At 33.6% G+C, this 20904-nt stretch overlaps 1 protein-coding gene across 4 annotated transcripts in view; it reads right to left on the bottom strand.

Moving 5' to 3' along the window:
• SEMA3A (semaphorin 3A) overlaps positions 1-20904 on the bottom strand; it is a 553371-nt gene that overhangs the window by 269324 nt on the left and 263143 nt on the right. The window contains exon 3 of one of the 4 annotated variants that reach the window (XM_061413771.1): positions 11955-12113. The exons of the other annotated variants lie outside the window; for them this stretch is intronic. The gene's annotated coding sequence lies outside the window, so the exon portion shown is untranslated. The remainder of the gene's footprint in view (positions 1-11954; positions 12114-20904) is intronic. 4 annotated transcript variants of the gene reach the window in all.

Here is a 20904-nt window from a genome sequence, read left to right as displayed (position 1 = left end):
AGAAATACGAAGGAAGCATGCTAGTCCTGATGAAATATTTGATAGAGAGGATGGCAAAGTGGAATTTTAAATTTCTTATGCTGTTATTACAATATTGTAAATGTCGTACACAATGCAGTTATTTCCAGTAATTCTCATGCTTTTGGCAAGGATGAATAGTTATTAATTGAAATCAGTAAGAAAAGAAGGTGAGCAGATATGCTTGAGCAAAGAGAACAGAGTTCAATTGTGAACTTACTGGTTTTAAGAAGATTACTAAGTATATATTTTAGGTTCATATAAGCAGTTTAGTAAATTAGTCGAAAGCTCAAATGTCAAAAATTGGAGTCTATCTAGGGATTACGGTCAATACAGAGAGAAAAAGTGGGCTGAGGACAGGACTCTGGATGACCTTAAGGAACAGGCACAAGAAGGGAGCCCCAAACAGGGGATATGACAACTAAGCATGGAAGGATAGGAAAAGCAACATCATGGATATCTAGTCAGAAACGTAAGTAAGTCAGCCAAATGTGGGAGAGGGATGTGGAAGCCGTCCTATGCAAATTCTATTTGAAAAGGTGGTTTGAAAATCATTCTTAGTCCCTACAAGAACTGAGTCAGAGGTGGGAACAGAAGCCAGATTGCAGTGGGTTTTATGAAAATCAACTACAAGAGAATTAATAGTTATCTGATTTTGTTTAATCAGCTTTCTGCCTTTCTCAAATATAAAATGACACATAAAAATTCTTTACCTTCCTAGTATCTTGAATTCACAATGAGATTTGAAACATCTACTCTGAAAATGGAAACAATTTAAAACACATAACAGTTTTCATTTATCATCACTGCCCTGGGGAATTTGATTATCTTTTTTCCAAATGACTTGATTTAATTTATCTTTTAAAAAAATTTTTCCCCAAGTGTTATTACAGGCTCCTCATAGAAGTTGATTCACTGATTACAGTATAATATTATGCCCTTAGTTTTTATGGTAGGATGATATAACAAATGATCTCAGGAGGAATACTCTTCCAATGTCTGCAAAACAACTATTCATTATACCAGTCAACATCTCAAATAATGATACACATGATAAATTCCTCCAAGAATTTAATGCCAGGAAGCTTTTCTCTGATGAAGCACTGATATATTACTTTTTGATCAGTCAATGAGAACTTATTTCTTTTTAACCTTGGTTGATAGGAAATTCAAAATGAAATTTATTGCTCACAGGTAAAAACCAAGTTTTTCCAGTTTCCTAGTTAATTCCTGGAGAGCACCTTTTCTTTTTGAGTTTTCTTATTCTGTACTATTTTAGTCATATATATATATATGTCTATTTACTGAAGTCCTCTTCAAATGTGATTAAAAAAGATTAATTAGCAACAATAAAATAATGGTAATAAGGAATTTGATCAACATTTTATTTCATTTTCTATTCTTTTCTTTTGAAATTTCTTTTCCCTGCCACATAAGCACATGATAGAAGAAAAGTATATTTTGGGTATTATGTTATTAAAGCTAAATTTCTTGAGTATGTAAAGTCAACCATTTCCTTCTTTTTTCATATACTTAATTTCAAGGAAAGCAGTACAACAAAACTCAATTCTAGCTTGAGGAACATTGCCTATTAATTTACTATGCTTATCATTTTTAATTATATAATCCTTAGCCTAGAACAAATATCAGTGGTGATTTTTCTTATAAGACATTTAGCTGCATTTAGAAATACTTGAGATTGTAATTATTTCAAACTAACTTTCAAAATAGTATTCTCTTTTAATAGAATACTTTCAGTGTGTTGCCCTTATGCTTCATTGTCCCTAAACAGCATTTTCTAAGAACAGTATGAAGACTGGTAGGTGCAAATAATGAATATAAATTATGAAATAAGGAATACCAGCTATGGACTTTTACAGTTTGAGTGTAGGCAGGAGAATTGTAGAAGTGGAATTGATATTAAAACTAGCAAAATCTCCTTCTTTTTATAAGAAGTCCCCAAATATTCTTTACAAGATAAATCCCTCCCCATCTTTATGACACATCTCAAATGTCACTTTATCTCAGCCCTTGCCTAAAATTCTACACAATTATCAGTGCCCATTTTTGGATTCCTGACATTCTGCTCTTAACAATTATAATGGAATCTCAAAAGACACTGTAATGATTTGTTTCAAGTTCAGCTTCCTTCCTCTCTTCACAGAGAGGAATTATACCTTCTTTGCCGTATAACCTAAGCAGTGAGTAAAGGGTACTTAGGAAAGCCTGGTTTTGAAACCTAAAATATATGAATGAAGGATGGAGGGAGGAGGCAGACATAAGAGTGAAAACTGGAGAATAATGAGGCATTGCTCTAGAATTTAAATGTCACTTTCTAGATAGTCAAGATGATTATAGAAATGATGACATTTCTACTGATGACATAAGGTAGCAAGAATAAGAGTCCTAGTAAGAATTTGAAAATGTTGGAAAATAAAACTGTCTCTATGAAGTCACAGTTAAATCAACACAGTGACCTGGAGTTGCGACGCAAAATTACTGCTAAGACATCACCTGACTCTCAGAACAAAAAAAGCTTGAATTGAACATGCCCGACAGTATGAGCACAGTGGAGCATAGAAAGGTACACATCACAAGGAAGTCGAATAGCCATGAAGGCACGGAGGAAAAAGACTCCAAGCCAGCTCGTGGCAGTGTTCAGCACTCAGACTGTACACTGGACTTCCATTATTTGAAAAGGGGAGATCGTCCCAACACTGTCATGAAAACGCATGCATCCACCTACGCTCTCAACATGATGTGCTTCAACAACAGTCCTTCCTTTCTCTGGTTTCAAGCAGCATGCATATAAGGAGAGAATGTGATTGGCATGATAATATGAGCATTATGGGTGTTGTGAGACTTAAGTTTCTTTTTGTAACTTGACAATAAATATTCTGATTGATTACACAGTAATAACATGCATTTGGTTTTTGATTGTGCACAATAAGCCAGATGCCCTTATCACCACCTGACATAGTATACATTTTAATTACAAGGATTTTGATTGTCTTCCTCCTTTTAGAGGATAATTTCCAGGTCTAGTATGCTTTATTCTCTAACGTCAGGAATAGTACCTGGTACACGGTAAGTGTTATTAATTGTTTATTAAATGAATGAATTTATAACACACCCAGAAGTAGAGCTTGAAAAACTAATGCTCAGAAACAAATATATATTTTTCAGGACCATATAGAAAACATTCAATGTTTTATAATAGGGCTGACAAGATCGTGGTGTCAGTTTTTTTAAGTATACTATTATTACTACTACTTTACACCTACAGATGAACTATTAAACATTAATATTCATTGAGCAAATACTTACTGATGATCCTTGTTGCCTTTTATTTAAAAATGATGCAGGTAGTAAATGATAATCTACCTTTAGATTTTCTAATAGATATAAGAACAGTTGGAAAAGTAGCTCTCTCTATTAAGAATATAAGAATCTATAGAAATATATTATATGGACAATTTTTTGTGAGAAGAAAATAGCACAACAGAAGACTAAATTCAAGTTATGCCACTGAGAATAAGAAATTGTGTAAGAGCCATTGCCTCTGAGTCATGTTAGGCAGAATGACAAATGGACGATAATACACATAATGACATGGCAGTCTTCGGCTTTGCACAGAGGCCCATAAATATTTTGCGCATGCTTGGAATACATGGATGTCCAGTTGACAGACTCTCCAAGAAAATTCTAAAATTAGATACCAGATCTAAATTGGTATCAGGAATTTAATAAAAAGGGATGTCCTCAGAGGCTTTTAGGTCATCACACAAAGTGGTCTTCATTGTGTTTTATTTGGAAAAACAGAGTACAAAGAACTGAACATTAAGGCTTCCCCCCCATATTGCAATCAGTTTGAATAGCAGTGGATATGTGATTCATGTTAATTGTGCCAAAACAGCAGCAGCATGAATACTAAATTATTCACCATGTTCACAAACTGTCAAATGGGGCAAATAGCCAACTATTCAAAATAATTGCAAAAAGATTGGCACAGCTGTAATGTGTTTTCAATGTGTATTCTCTGTCCTCCTGAAACCAATATTCAATGTAGTGAAACGAATACTGCTCTTTGATAGAGGAGAATTTAGATTTCATTCATAAGTACTTTAAGCAAAAATTAATTATTTGTACTATAATTCTCTCCTCTCTAATAACTTAAAAACACCAAAATATGTCCAGATAAGAAGTTAGCAATAAAAAGACAACACTCAAATATATGTTGATCATGTGTTGAGATGTGCTTTGTCTCCTATCATTAAAAGGGAACAAAGTTATTTCTAAATTTCAGGCATATTTTTATGGTAATAAACACACATAAAAAATGTATGTAAGAAATTTAGCTGCCATTTAAAATTTTGTTATAATAATAGTGCTTGCTAGCTCTACCATGTTCTACAGTGTTTAAATACAATTCTTTTTTAAAAGATAAGGGAGAGAACGAGGGGGAGCCAAGGAGGGGAAGAGAAGAGAAGGAGAGAGGGAAGAATGAAGAAATCAAACAAAGCAAGGTTTAAAATCCTTCCTTTTAAATATCTTCCTCTGGATGCTTAGATCAATCCTTTAACTTTTTCAAGCACTCATTCTTCTGCCAGTAAGAATAGATTTATGAATAAATTCACACCTAATTGTACTATTTTGAATAAAGCTTCTAATTTGCTTACCTACTCATCATCAGTTACTATTATTTAATAGAAATAACATATTTCCCATTCATATGGGCTATGCAAATAGTTTAACATTAAAATACTAAACTATTTAAAAATTATTTTTATAAAGAACTTTTGAAATATGCTGAAGATTTTATAGCCCCGTTCTGGTTAATAATGAAGAAATATTTGGTGATGAGTATTTATTTATGATGGAAAATGAAGAAAGAGGTATTATTACACAGCAAATTTTCTTGATAGAGCTCAAAAGGAATTTAAATTTAATCTTAGAGAAATGTTAATAATGAAAAATATTATTTTCTACAAACTAATATGATTATAGTTTTAACTCTAAAATAAAAAAAAATGACACAGGCAAATTTATCCCAATACCAAATCTGAGATTTAAATATATAAAATACTGATATATTTTTATTAAAGTTGTCTCTATTTATGCATATTATTATTAAGGATGTTTGTGCCATGCTATATTAGTAATTGTACCTTTCAGAAGAGCATTGTATTTCCACTTTATCTCAGTGTGAATAAATTGAGATAAAGGTAATTCATTAAGCTCAGATACTTGTACATTTATTTATGAAGTTGCAAAATATAATACAGATATTTTTCCTATATCAGGTTAGGGAAAAGCATTTATCTCATACAATGTTAATTTACTGCATTTATATTTATATCAAAATATCCAGTTGTCATTTAATTTATAATTTTTACTTAAATTTTCTTCTGAAATGTATTTTTAAAACAGAGACATGGATAAACTGTGTATTTCAGAATACCAACAGGAAAAATATTTTCAAAAAGAAAACTGAAATATGATTTCTAATTATTAGCTACCTCTTTCTTTGGAAAGATTAGACTTGACCTTAAGCTTAGTCATATGATTTGTTTTGACAGTGAAAAATGAACAATGCTGCTGTAACCTCTGAACAGAACTTTTAGAACCATCTTATAGTTCTCCCATGTTTCTTTCTATTTTGTTTCAGAGGAGGTTACTCCTTCAACTTGTAGCCCAAGTGAAGACTTGGATCAGAGACAGAGAAAACTTGCAAAAAGGTATTTAGTGAGCAAGGAATAAATTTTGAGATTTGGTGCTGTGTCTACAGAAGCATTCTTAAGCCTAAGATAACTGACATACTGTTGCTTGCCATCCTACCCTGAGGATCATCTTATTGTTCTTAATTCCTATTCTTATTTCCATTCAAAATCCCCATAATTTGAAACATTTGTGGTATGATTCCTAGATCTGCAGATTTAAGATCTTTGCTCGTCACTGAGAAGATTTTCTAATATTGAGTAGAAAATGTAAGTTGCTTCATCAGGGAAGAAGAGTTGTGCCAACAACTAAGTTATATCTATTACTTCAATCTACGATGCTAAATAGAGAGAATTAGTATTCTTAGATCTGGTAAAAATTTGTATGGGATTATATGATCATGCCTTCTGCATTCAAATGGGTTAAGGATTATTATTAATAATCAATAGTTCTCTTGCTTCCCAATTCAAACTGATGTATACCAGAGATAAAATAGTCTAGGAAAAATTGCTTAACTTTAAGGAGAGGAAGTCATTTAACTTTTTATAAATTTCAGACTATATAATTTGTAGATATTTTTAGAAATATCCAGTTGATATTGAAAACTCCAAATCTACTAACTATTTTGTGGCCTTAATGAAATCATTCAATTTGAATTTATAGTCATCACTTGAAAGTGAAAGTGATTCAGTCATGTCCAACGCTTTGGGACTGTAGCCTGCCAGGCTCCTCTGACCATGGAATTCTTCCGGCAAGAACACTGGAGTGTGTAGCTGTTCCTTTCTCCAGGCAATCTTTCCAACCCAGAGGGTGAACCCAGGTCTCCTGCATTGAAGGCATATTCTTTACCATCTGAGCCACCAGGGAAGGCCAAAACTAATCAGTTGGCCTTCATTAAATCATGGAGATGAATTTAATTTAATTTCTTAAACAGAAATAAGATAAAATTAAAAATAAATGAAGCAGTGTGTTTACAGATTCAAATAGCATATAGTAATATAGCATATAGTATATAGTAATATAATTGCCACATTTAGTATGATCTCAATTTCCTGTAATTTAGTCCTTTTTCATAATTTAGAAGAACCAACTTTAAGAGATGAAGAAATACGACATTTTATATTTGCTATTCACCCACCTATTTTCACTTTTGTCATGCCTCCTTTTCCTACAATCCCAACAATTAATGTACTAATCAAAATAAGATACATATTTTGATCTTTTCCTTACAAAAGAACTATTTTTTTAAAATGTTGATATAGAGGACCCACAAAGCACTCAATGTTCCACTCAAAAAGACTGACTCTACATAATCAGTTCCCTTTGGGTTCTACTAGTGGCTCCACACTAAGAGAAAACCGACAAGCCGCAGAGGGTGATATTTGATTATCTTCAATGGAAACGAAAAGAACCTTTGCTAAAGACATTTATTTCTTGCCTCTAAGAATCCTATATTCTCATCTACTTCCTAATAAAATGAATTAATTATGTAGGGCCTGGCAAGAGATAATAAGTCTTTTCTGACGTCTGTTGAAGGTCCCTAAAACAAATCATCAGTGTGGTTTAAAGAGTGTGAATTTTGTGAATATATGTTGAATATGTATAGAGATACTATGAAAGTTCAAAGCACAATAACCATATTTCCCACAGAAGCATACAAAGAACAAGTCACAGAACTTCCTTCATCATACATGTCCATACTATAAAACTTTGCCATGATGATATGATTTTCTTCAGTGTTACTTACTAATACAATCTAGTCATTTCTGTCAAAATTCAATTTTATATTACTGAGAACCTTTTCAAGATAATAAGATACATGTCAAAAAAGAACTGTAGGCTATTGATTCTGATACTTAAGTCCTATATAGTTCAATGATAAAGTGATCAAAAAATTAAACTGAGATATGTAAGGGAGTTAGACTTCAAGTCTTATACCTGTGACACTGGATATAACCTCCAAACTATGACTATCACATCGTATTTCCATATATTCTTATAGATCAAGTAGAAGGACATATCACCAATAATAAATAATACAATGTAAATTAGGTTACCAAGACTTCTCTTATACACATTGAAGTAAAATATGGATGTCTAGACATATAAGAATAGATCCAAGTAGGACAATGATTCAGTTATAATATAATAAGTGGATGGGATAGGATGTCAGGAAAAAAATTAAAGTCTCATATTGCCTTTGGCAGTTTCGCATAACTGAAAGGGTTGGGAATGACAATTGCTGACAAAGCAACATAAAAGTAATTAGTTTTACTTTTATTTCAAATTTTAATATGAACTGTGAGCACAGAATAGATTTTTCCAAAGAATAATGTAAAAATTTTATATAACAGCCATTTTTGATAAACTGCATTACATTCAGTATAGAGAGGTTTATTGGCTCTAAATTAATATTTTCAGCCTTATTCATTTATCCATTAAATCCTTCTTTAACTACAAAATACCTACCATGTGTGACACCTGTGCTAGGGTCATGATTTTCAAATTGGCTGCGTACTGGCATCAGTGGAGAAAATTGTTCAACATGTAAATATGTAGAAATTACTCCAAACTTTCTGATTTGGGATTCAAAGGAGTAGAACATAATCATCTCTGCATTCAACACAGTTTTAAGATGATTCTTATGCCAGAAATAATCATTAAATTAATTGAAAATGTTTCTGAAAACAAGATACTGTCATAACAAAATCTTTACACACTATGAAATAAATATTTCAGAACAGACTCACCAGGGCAATCTAGGAAGCAGATGTATTGTGGTAAGAGATTTGCACCTTCATTAAGGTGGAGATGTAAAGACAGGGGAGGGAAAATGGAATGCTAACAATAAGAAAACTGTCATACTCATAGCAAATAGGAAAAGGAGTACCTCAAGGCTATATATTGTCACCCTGCTTATTTAACTTTTATGCAGAGTACACCATGAGAAACGCTGGGCTGGAGGAAGCACAAGCTGGAATCAAGATTGCCGGGAGAAATATCAATAACTTCAGATATGCAGATGACACCACGCTCATGGCAGAAAGTGAAGAAGAACTAAAGGGCCTCTTGATGAAAGTGAAAGAGGAGAGTGAAAAAGTTGGCTTAAAACTCAACATTCAGAAAACGAAGATCATGGCATCTGGTCCAATCACTTCATGGCTAATAGATGGGGAAACAGTGGAAACAGTGGCTGACTTTATTTTTCTGGACTCCAAAATCACTGCAGATGGTGACTGCAGCCAAGAAATTAAAAAGCGTTTACTCCTTGGAAGGAAAGTTATGACCAACCTAGATAGCATATTCAAAAGCAGAGTCATTACTTTGTCTACAAAGGTCTGTCTAGTCAAGGCTATGTTTTTTCCAGTAGTCATGTATGGATGTGAGAGTTGGACTAAAAAGAAAACTAAGCACTGAAGAACTGATGCTTTTGAACTGTGGTGTTGGAGAAGACTTTGAGAGTCCCTTGGTCTGCAAGGAGATCCAACCAGTCCATCCTAAAAGAGATCAGTCCTGGGTGTTCATTGGAAGGACTGATGCTGAAGCTGAAACTCCAATACTTTGGCCACCTGATGCGAAGAGCTGACTCACTTGAAAAGACCCTGATGCTGGGAAAGACTGAGGGCAGGAGGAGAAGGGGACAACAAAGGATAAGATGGTTGGATGCCATCACCGACTCAATGGACATTGGTTTGGGTGGACTCGAGGAGTTGGTGATGGACAGACTGGCGTGCTGTGGTTCATGGGGTCGCAAAGAGTCAGACACAACTTAGCGACTGAACTGAACTGATGGCAAACAATGTTTTTGGAACTAGTGTAGGAAGAGAAACCATTAGAGTATTGAAGAAAACTGGTTTGTCACTTTTATATACATAGGGAAATGTGTGTGTCTGTGTCTGTACACACTTGTCCAGGTAACACTGATCTGTAAACCGTTCCCTCTATTGACTGATATAGAGGTTAATCCACTGATGGAGTTCATATCTTACTACCAATCTATTTCCAAATATCAAAGTATCTTCATATTTTCAAGAAAAATAAACTCATTTGATGGGATTACATATAACTGTATAACAAAACCAAAAATTTTAGTTATTTAGGTTTCAAAATTTAAACATATATTGTTTTTAAATATGTAAGAGTAAGCCAATTAGAATATGGATTTTAAAAACCACATAGCCCAGACTCTGAAGGGGAACACTCTATACCTATGAGAAAACTTAAGGCTTTGCCATATGAAACCAATAGGGGGCAAAGATAATAAAATTAACATCTAGAGAATTTCAGACCTCCTGAACTTTAGGGAAGATAAGTTGATATCATAGTTTAGAAATAAAGTAAAAATCTTATCTTAACTGGACCCGGTAGTACAATTTACCAGTAGAAAATTTTGAGACTTGCATTGCATTTTTCTGTTGAAATAAATGGCCAGGTATAGATAAAACTAATTATAAGAATGAACTCTTGTCAAAATAAGGATCAATATGTGAATAAAAGTACACAGCAAAGAAATATCTTAAAAAGTTTAAATAGAAATATATAAAAAGTAAAAGCATATATGCTAACAATAGAAAAGTTTACCACAACTATACATATGTTCAGATGTTAATCATAAACAAAATGGATTCTAATTTTCTTCTGTACTTCTCCCCGTTTTTAACACAATCACTCATTTGAAGATAACGTTTACCTTCTATTCTTCATGTTCTATTTAGCATTAAATTAAAGGTAACTAATACCAAAGGATAGAGGAGAACATAAATGTGACCTTTGTAAGAAGTAATACCTCTGAATCAATTATTGTTGATTTTTCTGTCTTAAGGTTTAACTCGAAATACATGAGCTCTGTATACTGATACTGTGCTACCTCGTAAATTGTAGAAAAATTTTAAAATTTCAGTATTGTAGTACTAACTATATTCTTTTTATGACTGAAAGGAATTTTAGCTGATTTTTACAACCCCTCAAATTCTCCAGGTTTAATTATTTATACAAAAAAAAATTGTCTGATAAATATACCAAAGACCGAAAGGTCACTTAATCTTTTGGTCTATTTAGGTTTTAAAAAACAAGTAACATCATGATGAATGAGCATTGACACAGAACTAAAACATTCCCATGAAAACATACATTATGAACTATATACAATCCATTAAATAAGACGAAGTCCATTCCATTCTAGTCCCTTCTTAGGCAGCTGCAAGTATTGAGAAAAAGATTTAGGATACCTTGAGTCCCCTTTCAAGTACCAATAATAAAATAAATAATATTTGGTGTCACATCACTCACAGGGTGGTGGATGTGACTTCATGCTTATTCATTTGTCACTCTCCAATTGAATGATGCCTTTCTTAGCACATAGACCTTTTCCCAACAATTGGTAACTACTCAACTAGAAGTTAATTGAGTCATTGGTTTCTCTTTAAATGTGTGAATGTTTGGGGATTGTGAGCCATTAATACTGCATAAGGTAAGAGTCCAATTCCTATAATGAAAATTAGATGAGCTTGCTTTCTATTCTACTCAGGTATATGAAACGGAACTATAAGTCATTAGAAGGAAGAAATTTTGGGAAGAAAATGGTCAGGAAGTTTAGAATGAGAATGAGTGTATTTTGGGCTTAAAAGGTAATATTTAAAAACAGTATTTATTGTGCTGCATGGCAAAGTTCCAATTATTTTTTTTCTGATTTATAGTCACTGATTGAACTGCTAATTGTATACTTTATCATTCTCAGATTCAGATTTAATATAATTTGTGAAAAACATCATCTCTCTGTAAGGAGAGATAAGCCATGAGATCTGGGTTTGTGTTCATAGTTTTATACGATATGAACACATAAGTAAATAATTAAACACTTTTTCATATTTAACTCTGTACTTGATCTTGATATGATGTAGGCTTTACTTCTGGAAAACAAGAAGAATACATTGAGAGTGGTAGTAAAAAATTAAAAATCTCCAAACAACCTTATCTGTTTGAAAAGAACAAGTTTACTTTTGAATGACCGGTAAGAAAGCAATGAAGCCATTCTTTAAGGACTGCTGTTCTACTTTTAATGAAACAACCCTTTCACAACAAGCTGAATACAGAAGAGGTGTCAGGGCTTCGCTTAAGAGGAACAAGGCCCTATTTACAAACTAGAGAGATGATTTTCAGTGACACATAGATCATGCAATTTATTCTGTGTGTTTGCCTGTACCAATCATGTGCCTTACCGTCTAAATAGAACCGTAGGGGCCTGGTGTGAACTTCCTGGATCATCTCACGGAAGGGAGGACAGACATTCTCACACCATGAGTGCTTTGGTCTGCAGAGAAACACTAGAGGAAACTGTCTCCAATGACGTGGGCACAACAGTGTAGATATCTAGGCAGCTGGAGTGGGATAACAGAGGAAAGTGTGAAGAATAAGATAACTTGCTGTCTCTTTTACAAGCAGCCACATGAAGATTAATGGGCTAATTTCTGAGAAGCACTTAAACAGTCATGGATGCCAAGTTTAAACAATATTATTTATTAGTTGGCTATGTGGTAAATTTCCCCTGAGAGCACAACTGAAAGCCATATAAAAATGTATCTTCTTATTCAACTTCAATATACATATTGTATATAAGGTAGATTTTAATTGCACAAGAGCATTTAGAAAGATAGTAAATCACCTTGAGTAAGTCTAAGGGTGAAACGATGTCTTTCCAAATATTTAAGAATGTTCAGTATCCCAGGGGTAGCAAATTAGAAATTAACTCTTAAATGATATATTCTGTTGTCTCTATCCCTAGAGAACAGGATTCAGGACAGGGAACATAAATTCAGAATGGTGCTGTTGGGAACAGGAAAGGTGTCAGAAATCACACATTTTGCCATGGACTCCCCTATAAGAAAGTCTTTAAGGAAAATGTCTTTAAATGGACAAGCTGAGCTCATAAAGCTTTACAGAAAACAGGGGCTGGGAGAACTCAGACTTGAAAATGTTCCATATAATTTTTGAAGCACTTAAAAAAAATTTGTCTATAATAAAGTTCTAAGGCATAGCTCACAAGGATAAAACTTCATATAGTAAATAGCACATCAAGAAATATTTCAGGGTAGCTTGTTGCTCATTAAAGTAACCAAGATTATTATTTAAAATAAGTGTGACTTTTAAAGTGCCACCCAAGAATTGAGCTAAGATTTACAGTCAATATCATGGTGGTGATATCATTTTCCAATTAAAAAGCAAAGACTCATACCCTCAGAATCATTCTGCATAGTATATTTATAACTATGTTCATAATAAATATCTGATACTCTCTCCACAACAACCAAAATTTGAAGCTAAAAAAAAAAAAGCAAGGTGATTTTGGCATAAGGTTCTTAAAAGCATCTAGTACAAATTACATATCATTCTATCCGAAATGACTGTGGCATTTGGGAAATGAAGATTTATTGTCAGTTATCAATGCCTATAATTATAGAGATGTTATTAAAAACCCTCCCTGAATTAAATATGCCTCACAGATTCAACTCATTATTTGTTAATGCTTGAGGTTTATACTTCCTAGGACAGAAAGGCAATGGAAATGAGGGCAGCTATATCCTGTACAAGGTTAATTTGTGAATGATAAATGAATGCTTTCCAATGAACTACACAGGTTACAATTTAGACAGGACTTGGCAGAAAATCAGTTTTCTCAGTTCAGTTGGGGTTTTATTTCTTTAAAGAGAAGATTCAATAGTACAGAAGAAAATATAAATGATTGCTGTGCCAAGTCTTTCTCGAGAGAGATTAAAGAGTTCATCAAGGTATTTTCAATCTCCAAGCAAGCAAATTTTGTTATTCTAACTTGGACATTCCATCATTTATTTGCTACCTCCTTTACTGAAACAACAGCAAAACTAAAAAATATATTTTTGCTTTCAATAAGTATATCTCTTTGGCGGCTGAAAAAACAAAATTCATTTTAATGAAACAGCTGAATGGAAAAGTCATTGTATCTATCCCCTCAATTTCTTCAATTAAACTCTGTTAAATCAAAGCCATTTTATTATTAAATTAATTTTACATTGAAAACAGGACTCTATAGTCATAACTGTTTTTCCAATAACTCTGAGTAAGCATACTCACATGCATTCTATTTAAAGGTATTTAAAGCCCTAGTACCTAGGGGAGTGGGTTATTTCTTTAATGAGTAGGACCACCTGTGTGGTATAATTTGAATGGAATGGAAAGACCCTGCTTCTGCAAAGTAATTCTATCACCAGACTGCAATAGAAATTTGCCCTTCTTCTTGGTTTGAAATTCTCATCACTGAGTAATTTCCTCTTCCTTAGCTATTGGGGGCTAGTAGGTGATGTTTAGGAGGGATGGCAGTTGAAAGCTCATCTGGAATTTGTACAAAAAGAGAACAGATAATGAGACACAGAGGAAAAAAATCAATTAAATGTCACTTTAATACTTTGAGAAGACCTTCTGCTCTACCTATGTGGAGGACAACGCACAGCTGAGGTTGTTGGAATGCAGAGAGATGGGAGCATAGAGGTGTTCTATAACAGGGTGATGAAGACACCAGCATACAATGGGCTTGCATCTGAGTACAAGGACCTGGCTGTTCAGTTCAGTTCAATTCAGTCGCTCAGCAGTGTCTGACTCTGCGACCCCATGGGCTGCACACCCAGGAATAAACAGAGGCCCAGGTGATGGGTAGGTTGTAAACTGTAAAGTGAAACATCTTCCTACTGAGAAAATGGAAATTATTTTAACTGATGCTGGACCAAGATTTGGAGACCACAAGCAGCCTATAAGTATCATACTCCATGGACCTGATAAACTGTATTTATTTAGCATTTATTGATTGGGAGTGATAAGAAACTGACTTTCTTTAATAAAATCCTACATCATTACTCATACTAAATATAAATTATAAAGGTGTGCTAGATATCTACTGCTGCTACTGCTAAGTCACTTCAGTCATGTCCAACTCTGTGCAACCCCACAGATGGCAGCCTACCAGGCTCCTCCATCCCTGGGAATCTCCAGGCAAGAACACTGGAATGGGTTGCCATTTCTTCCTCCAATGTATGAAAGTGAAAAGTGAAAGTGAAGTCGCTCAGTCGTGTCTGACTCTTAGCTACCCCATGGACTGCAGCGCACCAGGCTCCTCCGTCCATGGGATTTTTCAGGCAAGAGTACTGGAGTGGGGTGCCGTTACCATCTCCACTAGACATCTACATGCTCCTCCAAATCTTCTTTCAATTTATCCTCTCTTCTTTGTGCCCGAGGAGCTTAAGCAATAGAGGCATAAAGTCAATCAAATGACTCTTGTGTCCTCTGGCTTCTACTTTGGTTTGCAAATAGGAATTACCAGCATGAGAACAGAATGGGTGGGAAAAGGGATTAAGGAAACAAAAGTCCCATGTTTATTTCCCTGACTTTCTCCCTTAAGGATTTCCCAGGGTGGCTGCATATTTCCTGTCTCTTTTCCAACCTTCCTCCCTCCTTTTAGTCCTTTTGTTGTAACAATTAAAGGCCTGGAATAAGAGCATTATCCTTTATAGTTTCCCTATACCCTGCCCACATCTTTGTAAATTGCCCCTTTATTAAACTTTCTTCTATTTACTCACTTTAAGTGTGCCAGTTGTTTCGTCTAGTACCCTGACTCTTAATATAGTAGATGTGCTCTACATAACTTAGTTCTGACACTTTTGGAATTGTCTTTTATATCACATTTTGGTTTTTGTCATTTGTAACTAACAGGATAGGGATAACCCTAAAGATGGCTGGTGCAACCCATGTTTACCAAGTCACAAAGTTACTTTAAAATAGTGGATTAAATTTGACCAAAAAAGGGTATTGTATTTTTCTAAAGTGCAAAGCAGTTTCACTTAATAATAAGCCCAAATAATTCAGACATTTATTGGTCATAGACAACTGCAAAACATTTTTAAAATTTTAATACTACTAAAATCACAAATGTAATTCACAAAAGTACTCTCTATTAGTAATTTTCTTTTATACATATGAAACAAGTTACTAGAGTACCATACATATAACGTATTCTTTTTCTTTCTAGTTTTGTTATCAATCCAACTTATTCTTGGATTGCTGATTAAGTACAACATGTTATTCAGTAGAATATGGTTTCCCAGACAAAGCCTTAAAAAATATTTTTTACTTTCTGGTTAATTCAATATAACCAATATATCACCAAGTTTTGTGGCAATTATAATTTTTCAATATCTTCAAGTCCTATATTTCTAGGATCATATCAATGTTAGGCCTTAATTGAAGGTTACTTGTAACATGGAAACAAAATAATAAATTTTTATCTTGAATTTTGCAGTATAACATTACTAGTCTCTAGCCCCTAAAGTATACCTTTAGAATAAAGTCATATTTCTGTTATTTCTTTTCTTTTCAGTCAAGAAACATGCTCAATTTCCTCATATTATGGGAAGAATAAATAAATAAATAAAGGCCATGAAGAACAACTTCCCCAATTTAAAATGTCCCCCTTTTGCTATGAAGCAATTTCCATTTCCCTTCTCTTCTTACAAGAGAAGTCAACTGGGACTGTCTCCAGTCTCACCCTCACTCATTACTCAGCTCTCCATAGTGAACAGAATTCTCTAAGTAGGTCACTAACAGTCTCCTAATTATCCAGTTACCGTCTTATTTCAAATCTCTAGCATTTAATACTCTTGATCAATTGAAATTTGTTTGAGATACCTCCTTTGCTTTTCATCACAGCGCCCTCTGAACTCTCCTAATTCATAGGTCTGTTACCCACCCCTCACCCCCAACCCATCATCTTCATTGACTCAGTCAACTCCTCATATCCTCATTCTTTCTCAGAGTTTTATCCCTGTCTCTCTTATCTTTTTAGCCTAACCACTTTTTAAATGATATCTTACTTAATTACTTCATTAATGATAAGCTATAATTATCATAGCTTTAGCAATTATGTATATTTTGATATTTTCCAAATCAATGTCTCTAACCTAAGACTGTCTTCAAACCCCCAAACTCAAATTTCTGTCTGATTTGGAGACATAGCCACATGGATATACTCTGTTGAACTCAACTTCAGAAGGAACAAGGTTGAAAATCACTCCTTTTTGTGACCCTGTGGACCCCATGGACCACTCATGCTGCAGTCCATGGGATCACAAAGAGTCAGACATGACTTAATGACTGAACAACAACAAATAATGCATATAATAATCCAGAAATCTCAAAGTCAACCAGGTCTTTTCAGTTACCTTAGCTCTTGCATCTTTCAATATTTTTTATCTAATTAATCACCATATTCTTCTAATTTCACTGTTCAACATTACCTCTTCTGGTTCTGCTCTTATACCTGCTATCATTGCCTGGTTTGAGGCCTAAATATCTTTTGATAATACTTTTATAAAATTTCAAAAGTTATAGCCTTAATTATACAGTTACCTAATTAAAAAAGAAAACTCTTAGTATTATGCTCTTACACAAGATCTTTCAATGCCTTCTCTTTCCTTAGCATTCTAAAAAAGGCTTTTAATAATCTAGCTCCTTGTCAGGATTTCTGATGTTATCTTCTATCATCTCTCTGTTAGTCATCTGTTCCAGTTATTTTGATGTATTTACAAATTACCCAAAATCACAGAGTATCACAGTGAAGTATACATATGTACAATCTAATCATTGGAAAGATTGCCTTGATGCTTCTTTTCTGACTGAGGAGTCCTAATTATGGTTTACAAATCTCTTTATCCAGTTCTTCTTCTCTGAGGCCATTCCTGAATCCTACAGACATACTGAATCACACGAAGCCTGGTGCATACAACACATATTTATTTGTACATATCTCACTGTACTGAAATGGTTCATTATTATTTGGCCTTTGTGCCTACAGGAAATGTATCTTAGTTGTCTTAATATCTCAGGTGTAATCACAGGGTCTAGATAATAGTAAGTAGCCAATAAATGTGTATCTATCCATAGGGCATGAGTATAGGAGAAAGGAGATACATTATAATCTCATAATGGTATATATTGTAGACCAGGAGTAACAATCTGTACAAAAGACCATGAGTTACCATCAAAAAGAAGACAATAAGAAGGAGGACAAACTTTCATATAATCATTTTTCTGGGAGTAGAGATCATAAACAAGATGATTCTAGCATCTTAAAACTCTAAGATAGGATGAGATTGCATTTTCCCCAATTAGTTTTTAAAAAGAGCCCTAATACACTGTTTAAATGCTAGTTGGCATGGCATATCCGATATCTACAGGAAAGTTTCCAGTATTACATAACTATTAAAAAAAAAAAAAATGTCCTGGGAAGAATGAGAAAACATCTGAGTCCAGAAAGGACTGGAAAATCTGAATCTTATTAGATAAGTTAGCATCCTGAAGACATCAGCCTATCCTTACTAAGCAGGAGCATGAATTTTAATGGGGGAGTGTGGGGGCCCAGAGACAAACACAAAGCCAAATTGGGTAGGAAGTCTTCTTAGAGTCTAAAAAGTGACCCCATCACTTTGGAAAATAGAAAAGTACCCCTGCTCCAGGAGATACAGTGGTACAATGGAATTTGTAGCCTTGGTTCTTACTATATATATATATGTATATATATATATAAAGATATCATTAAATATTGATTAAAAGAAAGCTGGTATAGCTTTGTTATAATATCTCACAAAACACAGTAATAAAAATCACTACTTAAATAAAGAGGTTCCATGAATATGAGAAAATAGTTCAATAAATATAATATTTTTAAAGCGGCCTACAACTAAAAGCAAGTTTCAAAACACAGAAAGCAAAATTATCCATTTTCCGAACAAATATAGAAATTTGTAGCCAGAGTAGCATATTTGAACATATCACTCAGTGATATTTTTCATTCAGAAACATACACACACACACACACGAACACACGAATCAGTAAAGACATAGATTTGAACAACGAAATTAATAAACTTGTGCAGACCAATGATCCAAAGGGATATTGCATGTTAAGAGCAATGCCACACCTTCTTTCTTAACTGCCCTTCTTTTGACGTGTTCTCTCCTTTTTGACCCCAGCATCTAGGGAAACTACATTCAATAGAACAGAACTTGACCAAGAAACAAATTTCCCTTCCAATCTTTCCCTTCTAATTGTCTTTCAAAACTCAGTTGATGTTTGTATTTTCATCCATTTCCTTGAAATGCCTCCAAGTTCTGTTTGAATGCAAAAGAATGCTTTATACAAACACAGATTCATATTTCACAAACATTTAGTCATCTTTTCTGTTCTAGGTGCTTTCCTTTCCTAGTACCACCCCACATTCTTTCCACGAGTCCGAACCAAGGGTCAGGCTTTTCCTTAGGACAGCCATGAGGTCTTCAGTATTGTCAAGTCCCTTCCTAGTATGCACTGAGCAACAAATAATTAATTTAATGAAGAATATTATTTTAGATTTAGGAAAATGATAGGTGATTAAGGTGGAATTACTTTTGGAGTTATTCTATTTTTTTTTTTTTCAGGTTATCTCAGTAACTTTGTAGACTTTCTATATCTCATTTGCAGACCTAAAGATTTGGTCTGATCAAAGATAATAGTTGGGGCAACATGGAATTTCTCAATCATATATAATTTGATTTTAATTAATTGATGTTTTTTTTATTATTGCTACATTTACTGGTCAAAAACAAATGCTTCTTGTATACATTTATTCTCTGTGTAAGAGTCATTTCTGGTGAATACTCTTACAAATCAGAAATGCTCTTAAAACATGTTTTAAACCCCAAACCAACCTGATTTTATGTATTTTATTTTTGCTTCTTACTTAACCTCTCTGTATTCATTTTCTCATTTAAAAAACAGAAGGAAAATAATAATTGCTTCATAGGGTGGCATAGTCTGTGTGATAAAAATTCACAGACAAACTCATTAGTGTGAATTTTTTTGCACATGACAAAAAATGAAAATTACCTTTTTGTCAATGAATATGATTTAAATTAATGAGGGAGTTTTCACATAAATGATCATTTAAAAGTAAGCCAAGAACATCTAAAATCCTTGACAAATATTTCAATCATAGAATGATGTATTCAATAATATCATAATACTGTCTCATTCCCTGAATAATTATAGTAAGCAGAATAGATTTTTCTATTTTCTCATAGATTTACTTACATTACACTAAATCAAGAAGTAAAACATTTTTTCAAAAATCATATATTTTGCTGCATTTTCTAAGTCACCTGATGGTCTGTCTGGGATATTCTGCCATGCAGGGACACAACAGTGCATGTAGTGAAGCTTGGCCCTGGTAGGAACTTAACATTGTGTGCATATGCATGAGATATTTAAATAATAAATATGAAATATTGTGGTATCAAGTACTCTGTATTAAAAGTCTTGTTTTTATAAAACATTTAAAACATTATAGAGCCATAATCTTTGGTCTTGCTTGTTCATTTATTTTAATGATGACCTTATTGCTATAATGCCACATAAGAAATTAATAAAAAGCTGAACAAAAAGCAAATACACTGACTTGGGGAAGGCTGTGGCGATAAATCATATTGTTTCTGTTCTCTGGACACTAGTAAACTGGATTTGCTTTCTAGATCTTTTATAAAATTAAAAAAACAAAAACAAAACCCCTAACATCTAAACTTTTTCTTTTTTTTTCCAATTTAACAATCTCTGAGTTTTAATTACATTGTTTAGAGAATTTACATTTAATGTGATTATCAACATGTTTGGATTTAAGTCTAGTTTTACTATTTATTTTCTATGTGTTTGAAGGTAGACTGTGATAGTATTTATTATGAATTCTAGAGAAAACTGAAAATATAGAGAGGAAGAATCAACTAAGCTAACAGTGGAGATGAAATAAGAAATGATAGTCAATTCAAAGGAAGGCAGGGAAATAGTAAAACAAAGAAAGAACAGAAAAGGCACATAAACTTTTTCTAGAACAGTGTGTCCATTTCCTCACCTGAACTAAAACTGAGCCTAACCCTGATAATGCTACCTACCCCGGAAACCTCACCCAACTCACACCCATGATGAACAAGGAGGGCCCAGTGTTCTCCTTACTCCTCACGGCTGTATTGGTATTATTGCCCTGTCATCATCATTCAGTAACTGCTCTGCTTTTGATGCCTGTGCCACTCACTTGTGATATATACCTCAAACTTCATTAGGCT

The sequence above is a fragment of the Bos javanicus genome, chromosome 4, assembly GCF_032452875.1.
Source record: "Bos javanicus breed banteng chromosome 4, ARS-OSU_banteng_1.0, whole genome shotgun sequence".
Classification (NCBI taxonomy): Eukaryota; Metazoa; Chordata; class Mammalia; order Artiodactyla; family Bovidae; genus Bos; species Bos javanicus.
This window is presented reverse-complemented; position numbering and strand designations above follow the sequence as displayed.